This window comes from Mustela nivalis, assembly GCF_964662115.1.
Source record: "Mustela nivalis genome assembly, chromosome: 7".
NCBI classification, from domain to species: Eukaryota; Metazoa; Chordata; class Mammalia; order Carnivora; family Mustelidae; genus Mustela; species Mustela nivalis.
Window position 1 is genome coordinate 31,784,039 of NC_139026.1, and position 12,613 is coordinate 31,796,651.

The following is a 12,613-nucleotide window of genomic DNA, read 5'->3' on the forward strand; positions in this document are numbered from 1 at the left end:
ATGAGCTATGAAATCTACATTTGACTTTCAAGGGATGCAAAAACCAAAGAGTGACATGACTAGCTGGTAGCATGCTATTGTATCCATTGTGCAATATGGTCTCCCTGTTCATAAGGATAAATAAGAGTAAGTTGTTTTAACCTCTACCCTTATTAAAGACAAATGTTTAATTTATCTCTCAGTTGGTATCTTTTCATCAGTCATCTTCACTTTTGTGATAACAGTTTCGATGCATAGAGAGCCAGGGGCCAGAGGCCCAGTAAAAGGGACTTGTTTTATTTCCCCCAAAGATTTTTTAAATTTATTTTTTTAAGGAAACTCTCCACCCAACATAGGGCTTGAACTTATAACACCATGATCAAGAGTCACAGGGTCTATTGACTGAACCAGGCAGGCACCCCAGAAAGAGAAAGACTCTTTAGAGAGAAGACCATAAGGAAACTTTTATAGCAGCCTAACAGTTGAAGCCATTGAATTCATAAAGCAAACAGAAGCATATGATAAAAAGTAGAAAGCTTTACTATGTAACAACAGCAGTAGTAGCTAAGAGCTAAAATCACTGAGAATGTGCTTTTACTGAACAATATTATAAATCTTTTGCCTGTATCAGTTAATTTAATCCTCATGTGTTAGACAAACCAAGGTGACATCTCAGTGAGTCATGTGCTTATGTAATCTTCCCTTTATGATGGGCAGAATGGGTTCCTTGCTGTTAACCAATAGATTATGGCGCAAGTCATGAGATAATTATCCCTGTGATTACTTTAGCTTAAATAAGATCTCATCTTAGCAGACAGAAATAGGAAATTCTCCAGCTGGCCTTGAAGAAGTAAGTTCTCTTATTGCCAGAGGACCTGTGAGAGGTCTTGGCATGATTCTAGGAGGCCTTCCAGAGCTGAGAGCCAAGCTAGGCTGACAGTCAGCAAGAGAACAAGGACTTCAGTCTCATAAACACAAGACACTGAATTCAACTGATGTAATTTTGAAGAGACATCAAACTCTTGAAAGGAATTCAGCCTAGCCAAAATCTTGATTGCATCCTTATGTGATCCTAAAGAGAAGACCTATGTCCAGGTTCCTGATTCACAGAAACCGTAAGATATGAAATGGATGTTGTTTTAGTCTGCTAAATCAGTGGTAATTTGTTACAAAAAATAAATAATTAATACATTTTAAACCACCCCACTGATGGTTGCCAGAAGGGATGTGGGAGGGGGTTGGACAAAATGGATAAAAGGGAATGGGAGGTATAGTTTTCCAGTTATGGCATGAATAAGTCATGGGAATAAAAGGCATAAGGAATTTCAGTGATACCATAATAGTGATATATCAGGACCGATGGTAGCTACACTTGTAGTGAACATAGTGTCATGTGTAAAGTTATCAAATCACTATGTTTTACAACTGAAACCAATGTGATGCTGTATGTCAAATATACAAGAAAAAAAAATCCACAGATTCAGTACTATTTTTAATTTCATCTTATTTCTGATATGATAATTGAACAATGGACCAATTAAATAACTTCAAGTTTGCACAGCTAATAAATGGTAGAGCTAGAATCCTGACACCAAGTGGCACAAAGATGAGAATGGATGCCTATAATCCTAACTTGATCTATAGAAAACTAGAAAATTCACTGTTAAATAGCCAGAACTGCTGATAAGCTACACATCTATTATATTGCCTAAATGACTATGAATTATTTTCTAATTCTTAACATGCTTGTTGAGAATGTTTCCTTATTTTTATATTCCCATTTATATTTACAATACACTCCTTTTAATTATGTTACTCAGAAAATATTTTTTTCCTTCTGTTCCCAAAATACCTTAGTGAGTTAGAAACATCTATGGGAAATTAAAAATATATATGCTATTGTTTGTTACTACAGTAAGAAACACCTTGGGTAAAATGAAGGAATTCATACATTGTATATGGAATTATGGAGGGGGATATCTTAACGATCTAAGATGTTATAGCTAAATAACACAATATTATTTAATTTTAAAGTCCAATTACCCATTGGGTTTTAGGTAAACATTTTAATATAAGCACAATAATAATGAAACCAAGTTATCGCAGCTTTAGATACTTTAATTTTTTTTATGTTTAATTTTTTATTTTTTATAAACATGTATTTTTATCCCCAGGGGTACAGGTCTGTGAATCACCAGGTTTACACACTTCACAGCAGGAGAAGGGGGTGGGACTATGGATACTTTAATTTTTTAACGCAACTGAACTAGAGCATTATAATTACAGAACGACAATATTGAGAGGGAATTTGTACAAATTTACTACATCTAATTATAATTGAAATTATGCGGTTTTTGTTTGTTTGTTTTCATCCTAAAGGAGAAAAGTCAGATTAAGTTGCATTATTCTCTTAATAATGAAAATTTGAGGGGATTCCTGTCATAGTACCTTGCTAGGCACTTCAAAAGTTCCACCAGCTTTGGAATTTAGGAGATGCTGAAAGAATAATATTAAGTATTCCTACAAGTCTAAAAAGGAAAGGCAGTTCCCATAGTTAATTTTTACATCATCTGTATTACTAAAATAATTGGAAACAAAGAGATAGTGAATAGAGCCTAATTGTATTTTAGGATTAGATAATGTTAGAATATTTTTATAGTCACATAATTTAAAATATTTTTAAAATATTAACATGGGTGAGAAGGGAAATAATCTATGGTTCATTGCCAACATTCCATTATGTCTCAAGCCTTCTTAGCTGAAAACCTGGAATAACATTATTTTTAAAAGATATTTATTACTTTCTATTATAATTACACATGATAGAATATAAAATAATTAGCTCCGTAAAATGTGATGTTTAATGCACTATCCCTTTGAATTTACTAATAAATATTATATATATATAAGTAAATTTACAGAATTTACACAGTAATAACTCTTTTTGTGTGTAAGCATTTTATCTTAGAAATTAAGTTCCAGTAGAATTTCCCCCACACAATTTTTCAGTGCTTTATGACCTAATGATAATAATTACTATTCATTTAGTACGATTTCCAGAATGTTTTGTGAATAAATTAGTATCTATCATCCTCTAAGTAATACTAGGAAATATCAGAAAGTCAAGAAACCTGCCTAAGCATGTAATTTCTTTGTTTTTTTTTTTTTTATTTGTTTATTTAAGAGAGAGAGAGAGAGCTTGAATTAGGGGCAGAGGCAGAGGGAGAGGAAGAAGCAGACTCCCACTTAGCAGGGATCCCAATGTGGGGCTCAATCCCAGGACCCGGAGACCCAGATGAAGGCAGATGTTTAACCAACTGAGCCACCCAGACGCCCCAAGTATGTAATTTCTAAAACCAGAATTCAAACTGTATCTGGATTACTTCACATACATGCCTTTGCTCTGAGCTACACTGCCTTATAGTTTTCTCTTCATTAGACTTTAAACCACAACAATCACCACAATACAAGTTGTGTGATAAAATTAGAACATATTAAGGTTGTCTGCTTTGGACAAAGTAAGTTCTTGATTCAAGTTTATTTCACCTATTGGGGCATAATCCTTATCAAGGAAAATAAAATAAGATTTTACAATTTCTTTTAACTTAAGAAATAATTCAGGAAAAAAATGGGCTATTTAAAAAAAAGAAGAATTGAACTATTTACATGCACATATCAAATATATTATTTTCATTTTATGACACATATTCATCCAATTATTATATCCTCTGGTTGTGTTACATAACAATTTTGTTACTTTATCTGGTGTAGTCTCAACCTTGCCTTAATACAGTCATGTTTGCTTTCTTTTAATTCATTTGTGTATCTTTCCTTTTTTGGGTTTTTGAAAATCTGTATTTTTATATTTAAGAAAGATTTCTTGAAAGGAGTATATAGTTATATGTTGCTTTTTTATTCAATATGACATTCTCCCTTTTAAATGGGACATTTATTCCATTTAAATTTAATGCAATTATTTAAATGGATATGTTTATATTTTTCAACTTTCTATTAGTTTCATATTTTTCTCCATCTGTTCATTTATTCATTTACTTTTCCTATTTTTAATCCATTTTTTATGAGAAGAGGATTTTTTTTATGATTTTATTTTACTTTAAAAATTGGCTTAAGAGACCTAATTTTATGTTGTATTATTTTTAGTGGTTGGTTTAGGATTTATAAAATATTTATCTTAGCCTAGTCAACTTAGAGTAAAAGTCAGTACTTCAGGTAAAATGTATGAACATTTAAATGTTTTCCTATATCTATCAAACTTTAAACTATTGTCACATAATTTATTTCTTTATATTTTGTGAACACATACAATACTTTTCATTTGTTTGCTTTAAGTCTTTAAAGATACTTGTAGAACTTTTAAAAATTATATATTTACTCACATATTTACTACTGGTAATGTTCTTTATTTTTTGTGTAAATCTGGATCTCCATATGATGTCATTTTCTTTCTACCTGAGTGATGTAATTTAGTATTCACTTATAAATGCATGTCTAGCAAGTGATGAATTCTTTCACGTTTTGAGGATCTGGGAAATCCTCTATTTCACTTTCATTTTTTTTAACAGAGGGATTCTCATAAAAGTTTTATTGAAATATAATGTATATATGTATATATGATAAAATTTACCCTTTTAAAGTATAAGAGTAACTAATATTTAGGATATTCAGAGATGTATAAGCATCACAACTAATTTTAGAATATTTTCATTACAGAAAAAGAAGCTCCATGCTCAAGTATTCAGACCTGATACCCTTCTCATTCCAACCCATGACAAACACTAATCTACTTTTGTCTCTATAGATTTATTAAGGATACACTGTATAAATGATATCATATATGGTCTTTTGTGATTAGCTTCTTTCAATTGGCATGTTTTCAGGCTTCATTCATGATATAGTATATATCAGTATTTCACCCCCCCTTTTAAAAAGATTTTATTTATTTATCTATTTATTATTTATTTATTTACATGGGAGAGAGAGAGAAAATAAGAGAGAGAGAGCATGAGAGGAGAGATTTCGGTGGGAGAAGCTCTCTGCTGAGCAGAGAGCCTGATATGGGACTCCATCCCAAGACTCCATCCCAGGACTCCAGGATCACAACCCGAGCTAAAGGCAGTCACTCAACCAACTAAGCCACGTAGGTGCCCGATGCTAAATTTTGTTTATCCATTCATCTACTGATGGGCATTTTGGCTATTTCCTTATTTTCTCTACTATGAATAATGCTGCTATGACTATTTATATATAAGTTTTTCTGTGGACATATGGATTCTCCCTGTTTTTGTTTATCTGAGAATATCTAATTTCTCCTTCATATTTGCATTTTTTATTTTAATTCCTGTTAGTTAACATAGACTAGTATATTAGCTTTGGGTATGTAATATAGTGATTCAACACTTCCATATATCACTCAGTGCTCATCACAAGTGCACCCCTTTACCCCCATCTCCTATTTCACCCATTCTCCCACCCAACTTCCCTCTGGTAACTACCAATTTGTTTCTCTTTCTTTGAGTCTCTTTCTTAATTTTTTTTTCTCTCTCTTTTTTCCCTTTGCTCATTTTTTTTTCATTCTACATGAGTCAAATCATATGATATTTTTCTTTCTCTGACTGACTTATAATGCTTAGAGTTATACTCTCTTGTTCATTCTATGTTATTGCAAATGACAAGATTTCATTCTTTTGTGGCTGAATAATATTTCAGTGTGTGTGTGTGTGTGTGTGTGTGTGTGTGTGTGTGGTTGCTTTCATAATCTGACTATTGTAAACAGTGCTGATATAAAGGTAGGGGTGAATGTATACTGTTAAATTAGTGTTTTTGTATTCTTTGGAGAAAAACTCAGTAGTGCAATTGCTGGATCATAGAATATATCTATTTTTAGCTTTTTTGAGGAACCCCCATACTTTTTTACAAAATAGCTGCACCAGTTTGCATTCCCACCAGCAGTGCAAGAAATTTCCTTTTTCTACACATCCTTATCAACACTTGTATTTTCTTGTGTTTCTGATGTTAGCCATCAGGTGTGACGTGATATTTCACTGTAGTTTTGATTTGCATTATTTCCATGATGAAGAGGGATGTTGAACATATTTTCATGTGTCTATTGGCCAACTGCATGTCTTCCTTGCTAGCCTATTCAATTTTTTGGCATACAGTTTTATTAATAATGATCTGTTATAACTTGATATGTCTGTGGGTTGGTTGATATTTCTCCTTTTTCATTTGTAATTTTACTTTTTGAGTTCATTCTCTCTTTTTTTTTTTTCTTGATAATTCTGGCTAGAGGTTTATCAGTTTTATTGTTTTTTTGGTATTTTTCTTCAAAGAACAAGCTCCTGTTTTCATTGATGTATTCTACTGGTTTTTGTTTGTTTTTAGTTTGTATATCATTTATTTCTGCTCTAGTCTTTATTTCCTTCCTTCTCTCGGTTTCAGTTTCTTTTGTTGTTGTTATTTTTCTTGCTCCTTTAAAGGTAAGGTAGGTTGTTTATTTGAGATTTTTCTTGCTTTTGAGTTAGGCTTGTATTGCTTATAAATATCTCTCTCAGAACTGCTTTGCTGCATCCCAAAGGTTTTGGACCATTGTATTTTCATTTTCATTTTTATTTAATTTTTTTATTTCGTCTCTTATTTCCTTGTTGACTCATTTATTGTTTGACTAGCATGTTGTTTAACCTCCATATATTTGTGGTCTTTCCAAATTTTTCTTTATGGTTAAGTTCTAGTTTCCTAGCATTGTGGCCAGAAAAAATGCATGATATGGAGTTTGATCTTTGTGAATTTGTTGAGGCTTGTTTTATGGCCTAAATGTGTGATCTGTTCTGGAGAACGTTCCATGTATACTTGAAAAGAATATGTATTCTGCTGTTTTGGGATAGACTATTCTGAATATATCTTTTAAGTCCATCTGGTCAGTGTGTCATTCAAATCCATTGTTCCCTTGTTGATTTTCTGTTTAGATGATTTATCCATTGATGTAAGTGGGGTATTAAGTCCCCTACTATTATTGTATTATTATTGATTAGTTCCTTTATGTTTGTTATTAACTGTTTTATGTATTTGGGTGCTCCCATGTTGGGTGTATAAATATTTACAATTGTTATATCTTCTTGTTGGATTATCCCCTTTAATATTTTATAGTTTTCTTTGTCTCTTGTTACAGTGTGTTTTAAAGTCTATTTTGTCCAATGTAAATACTGCTACTGTGACTTTCTTTTGATATCCCTTTGCATGATAGCTCTTTCTCCATCCCTTCACATCCAGTCTGCAGGTGTCTTTAGTTCTAAAATGAATCTCTTTTTGGCAACATATAGTTGGGTCTTATTATTATTATTATTTTTTAATCCAGTATGTCACACTGTCTTTTTTTTTTTTTTTACCCTATGTCTTTTGATTGGAGTGTTCAGCCCATTTATATTCAAAGTAATTATTGATAGATATGTATTTATTGTCATTTTATTGTTTTATTGTTATTTCTAAAGATTTTTTTCTGATCTTTTCTTGTCTTTCTCTCTTTCATGGTTTGCTGATTTTCTTAAGTAATATATTTGATTTCTTTCTCTTTGGTCTGTGCATATTTTACTGGTTTTTGATATATGGTTACCATTAGGTTAGTATATAACCTCTTCCACGTATAGCAGTCTATATTGAGTTGCTGGTTATTTAAGGTTGAATGCATTCCTTTCTTCTCTCTACCCTATCTTTAGGTATATGCTGTTGTATTTTGCATCCTTATTTTGTGAGCTCCTTGACTGATTTTTTTTTTTTTTACAGAAATATACTTTTTTTCTTTGTCTTTGTATTTCCTACTTTTATACCCAAAGATTCCTCTTAACTTTTCATGCAAAGCTAGCTTAGTGGTCATGCCTGACCACCTGCCAAAAAAAAAAAAAAAAAAACTCCAGTAGTATTATTTATCTGGGAAACTCTTTATCTCTCTTCCTCTTCTGAGTGATTGCCTTGCTTAATAGAGTATTCTTTGCTGCAGATTTTTCCCATTCAGCCCTTCAGATAAATCATGCCACTCTCTTCTTGCTTGCCAAGTTTCTGTTGGGAAATCTTTTTCTAGCCTTATGGATTTTCCCTTGGAAGTTACTGTCTTCTTTTGTCTTACTGCTTTTAGATTTTTTTCATTATCACTATAAAATGCCAATTTAAATACATCTTGTCTTGCTGTGGATGTGCTTTTGTTGATTTTAATGGGAGTTCTCTCTGCCTCTGGGGTTGGATATCTGTCCCTCCCCCCAATTAGGAATGTTCTCAGCTATAATTTCTTCAAATAAATTTTCTGCCCCCTTGTCTCTCCTCTTCTGAGGCTCTTAGAATACGAATGCTATTTTATGTTTGATGGAGTCTCTGAGTTCCCTAAGTCTGTTCTCATTTTGTATAATTCTTTTTTCTCTCTTTTCCTCAACTTTATTAATTTCTATTACTCTATCCTCTAGGTTACTACTTTGTTCCTTGGCTTCTTCCATCCTGCTGTTTATTCCATCAAATGTGTTTCTCATTTCATTTACTGAGCCTTTTTTTCTGTTATGTTATTCCTTATTTCTGTGTTAAGGGTCTCACTCACATCTTCCACTCTTTTCTCAAATCCAGTTAGTATCCTCAAATCGTTATTTTAAATTCTCTATCAGGCATGATACTTACATCTGTTTCACTTGGGTTTCTGGCTGTGGCCTTGTCCTGTTCTTTCATTTGGGATAAGTTTCTCTGCCTTTTTATTTTGTCTAAGTCTCTGTGTATATTCTCTGTATTAGGAAAGTTGGCTATGTCTCCTGGTTTTGAAGGCCTTATGAAGAAGAGATCCTGTAGTGCCAAGTGTCCCTTGTTCCCCAGGGCCTAGTGCCTCTGAGAGTATCTCCAGTATGTGCTTTGTGTACTCTGCTGTTTTGTTCTTATTGCTTTAGTCTTCAGGCCAGTTATTTGCAGAAGCTCTCTTTGCCTGTTGCAGGTAATGTTTGGTCCCTGGACAGAATGTGGCACATTTTAACTAGTTGTGCTCTGGTCTGTTTGTGAAATGAGACTTGTTGCCACTCTCCCCAGAACCAAGACCTCACAAAACTATCAGGTCAAGACATGTGGTGTCGGCAGATGTTTGGGGCAGTTTTCTGGGCAATGGGTCTGCTATGCTGGGATTGAGGCAAGCATGACTGGGAGAAGCAGTTCTACCAGATCAGCAGTGTGTCAGAACTTGGTGTAGCAAGTTCATTAGTGAGTGTGGGACTGGGATGGTTCCTGCAGGCGGCTCTGTGTTTATGCTGAGGAGTCAGGGGGTAAATGATGCCCGTCAGCTCCTTTTTTCCTGGTGAGGTGTTGCCTTGAATGCTTCCTCTCAAGCTCAAGCTCCCAGAAGAAGGAATAATCTCCCTCTTGCTGTTTGCCCCAGGTGTTCTTTAGATCCTCTTCTTACACTGTCTGCCCCTAATTTGTCTACCTGTTTTTTCACTAGGAGCAAGCACAGAGCCCTCTGGGCTCTATCCTAGCCAAACTCACTGACTTTTAATACTCTAGGCTTTAAGCTCCACTGGTTGTAGGAATTCACAAGATTCAGCCACTCACCTTTTCCAAGTCAACTGCTATGAGTATTTATTTTCCCCTTGTGCTCCCTGTGTACTAGTCTGTTTCTGAGACAACAGCTCCCTCTTGATCACAGTGGATACAATCTCTTTCTCCCTCAAACAATGTCTCAGCATTTCCTAACTTCTTCGATGTGACCTCTTCTCTGTCTTGAGTTGTAGAGTTTGTTCTTCCAGTCTTCAGGTCAAATTCTAGGGTATTTAGGAAGACTTGATAGTTATCTAGTTGCATACGTGGAATAAAGGGAGCCAAGGATTCTCCTATTCTACCGCCGTCTTCCATCTTCCCTCTCTCCTTCATACTTGTATGATAATTTTGCAGAAGTAAAATGTCAGTTAAAATTCTCTGATGATGAAGTTGTTGGGGGGGGGGGTAGATTTAAACCCATTTTGTTGCCTTTATTAGCTGCTGAGTTACAAGTATTCACAGTTACCATGATTGCAAAGCTGATGGTTTTCAAGGTTTCGTATAGCTGAAGAGAGAGGGATGAGGGTAGGCTAAATTAAAACACCACTGCTCTTACCAAGATTGATTTAATTTTGTTGAACATGTGCTTCTCAGATTGTTGCAAGCCTGAAGTTAACTTTCAGGTTTCTGTAAAAGCTGTTTTTATAATTTTTACCAGTGTTTTCATTGATTTTATGGAGGCTAAGAATTATTTCCATCATTGTATGAGTTCTAAGGTTTGTTCTAATTTGTGGTGCTAGTTCTTTCCAAGACCTGGGCTAGCTTTTTTGAATGGATCAGTTGGGCAGAAAATAGGAGAGACTCAAGGGAACCCTCTGCGGAACTCCAGAGCACTCTCTGTATAGACTTCTTATCTCCAATACTCTTCCTAGAAAACTCTTGCTGCTTTCACTTCCTAGATCCCTACTTTAATCTTATTTTAGGGACAGTCCCCAACTTGTCTTTCTTTTCTTTTCACTGCTGTAGGGTGTGGATACACTCTTAATGTAGTAGGTTATAGGCACTTATAGGGCTTATCTCTTTTAGTTCTCCTTGTTCAGAGATCACTGTCCTATGGAGCATACTGTCCCAATATCTGAAAATCATTATCTCAAATATTTATCCAGACTTTTATTTATCTTAGGTCTGAGGATAAATCCAGTATGTTACACCATCTTGGACAGAAACAAACATCTCTTTCTACAGTTCCATATTTAACTAGTTTCTTTTCTTTTAAAACTATTTTTGAATATCCACTATGTATCTAATAATTTATTTCATATAGAAAATTACTGGGTACTATAGAAAATTATATTTTTAATTAATTTATTACTTCAACAAATATATATCATTTATCCAAATTTAGGTTTATTCTTAAATATCTACCAGAAGATTCATACAATTTTTCCCCTGTAATTAATTTGCAGACTAGTGGTAAAAAACAGAAAAGTATAAAAGCAGGGGTTTTTTTAGGTTTCTTCAGGCTGCTTCTGCCAGCAGGGACAAACTAGGTCTATGATATAAAGATGCTATTTTATTTTCTCTTTCACTGACTGGTAGGATTTTACAGATGAAAAATATGAAGAGTTTTGACAGAAGAAAAGGAAGCTGTGTTAAAAAAAAAAAAAAAAGAAAAGTTAAGAAAAAAGATTGTAAGCTGGAAGAGAAGGTGGAGTGGGGCAGTGTGAAAAATGACCTGTTGTCATGGTTGTACAGAATACATAAAGGAAAATATTAAAAAAGAACAAGTCTTAAAAAGAAATAAAATAATATGGGAAGATATGAATACCACTTGGATGTTGAGACTACCTTTGTCAACAGTGAGGGCCATGGAAAGAGGGAGATAATTAGAATCAAACTTGGTTGCAAATACTTTGTCCTATTTATGTAATGTGGTGTATGGCCATTATAGAAAGAACAACAAAAATAATAAAATTGAAGTTTCTTGAGGCTATTGCTCTGGAGTTACTGTGGTAGCAATGGCATTATTAATAAATAAAAGAATTAAGAGATGGAAGAAAGTTTAAAAGGGAAAAATCAAGTTTTGTTACAATGAAAATAATACATATAGACATAAAGATAATATGTAGCTTTTAGGAAGATTAAGTTAGATTGTTAAAATAATTGTGTGAATTCTAATATATCTGGACAATGATAAAAAAAATTAAACAACTTTAGGGTAAATACCTGGCCTACAGTGAGGCAGATTTCAGGGGGATAATTACTAATACTAACTCATTTTCAGAGTTTGCTTGGACCTCTGATTTATTACCAAATGCTAATCAACTAAGCCAACCTGTTTCGGTCCACGAGGGGAAACAGGTTTTCTAAATAAAAGAGATTATTGAATATTTTAAAATTTGGTTTATTAATGTAGTTATTTAATTAATGAATTGTGTTTTGTTAATTGTTAAAATTATTATTTCTTGCTGGGCTCTCTTTTCTCCAGTGACATGTTAACAATAGTTGAGCACAAGTCACATGTTTTTAAGAAAATTTATGCAGGTGACCTACCAGGAAAAACTTATGTCCCTTTGCTAGTTTTCTAAACATCTAGTTCCTTGCTTGAATGGTTTGTTATATCAAAATATTGATAGATATGTGTATGCCTATGTTTACTTTTCTCTCCCTGAGCTTTCGTATGTCCAAAGGTTGTGACAAACATGTTGAGAGAAGGGTGTTTTCACTGAACTTCAGGGAGAAAAAGTAAGCCCTGTCAATTCTAATAAAAGTCAGTTCACATGAATAGCATACAGCATAGAGAAATAAATGAGTTGCATGTTCTGGGTAAAATCTCATTTTTTAAAGAAGATTTTTATTGTTTATCCCAGTAAGATCAAAACTGAAATGATACATTTTCTGGTCATCAAACTATAACTCATATGAAATAAACTTCTGAAATGTCCACACAAATGGTAAAATTCACTATTCCTCATTCTTGTTCTCGTTGCTACAAGGTTTATAATTCAATGATTGCTTATGTCTGTAGATATTTAGTTATATTTATATTGCTTTTACTTTTAACAAAAATTTTATTCAAGTGAATATTCTAATAAATTTTTCTAATTCAGAATCATTTATTTTT

At 33.4% G+C, this 12,613-nt stretch overlaps 1 protein-coding gene across 5 annotated transcripts in view; it reads left to right on the forward strand.

The window, feature by feature from the left end:
• The window catches only part of MGAT4C (MGAT4 family member C), a 735,527-nt gene that overhangs the window by 175,221 nt on the left and 547,693 nt on the right, over positions 1-12,613 (forward strand). The window contains exon 1 of one of the 5 annotated variants that reach the window (XM_082738950.1): positions 854-1,094. The exons of the other annotated variants lie outside the window; for them this stretch is intronic. The gene's annotated coding sequence lies outside the window, so the exon portion shown is untranslated. Of the gene's footprint in view, positions 1-853; positions 1,095-12,613 lie in introns of those variants that run through there. 5 annotated transcript variants of the gene reach the window in all.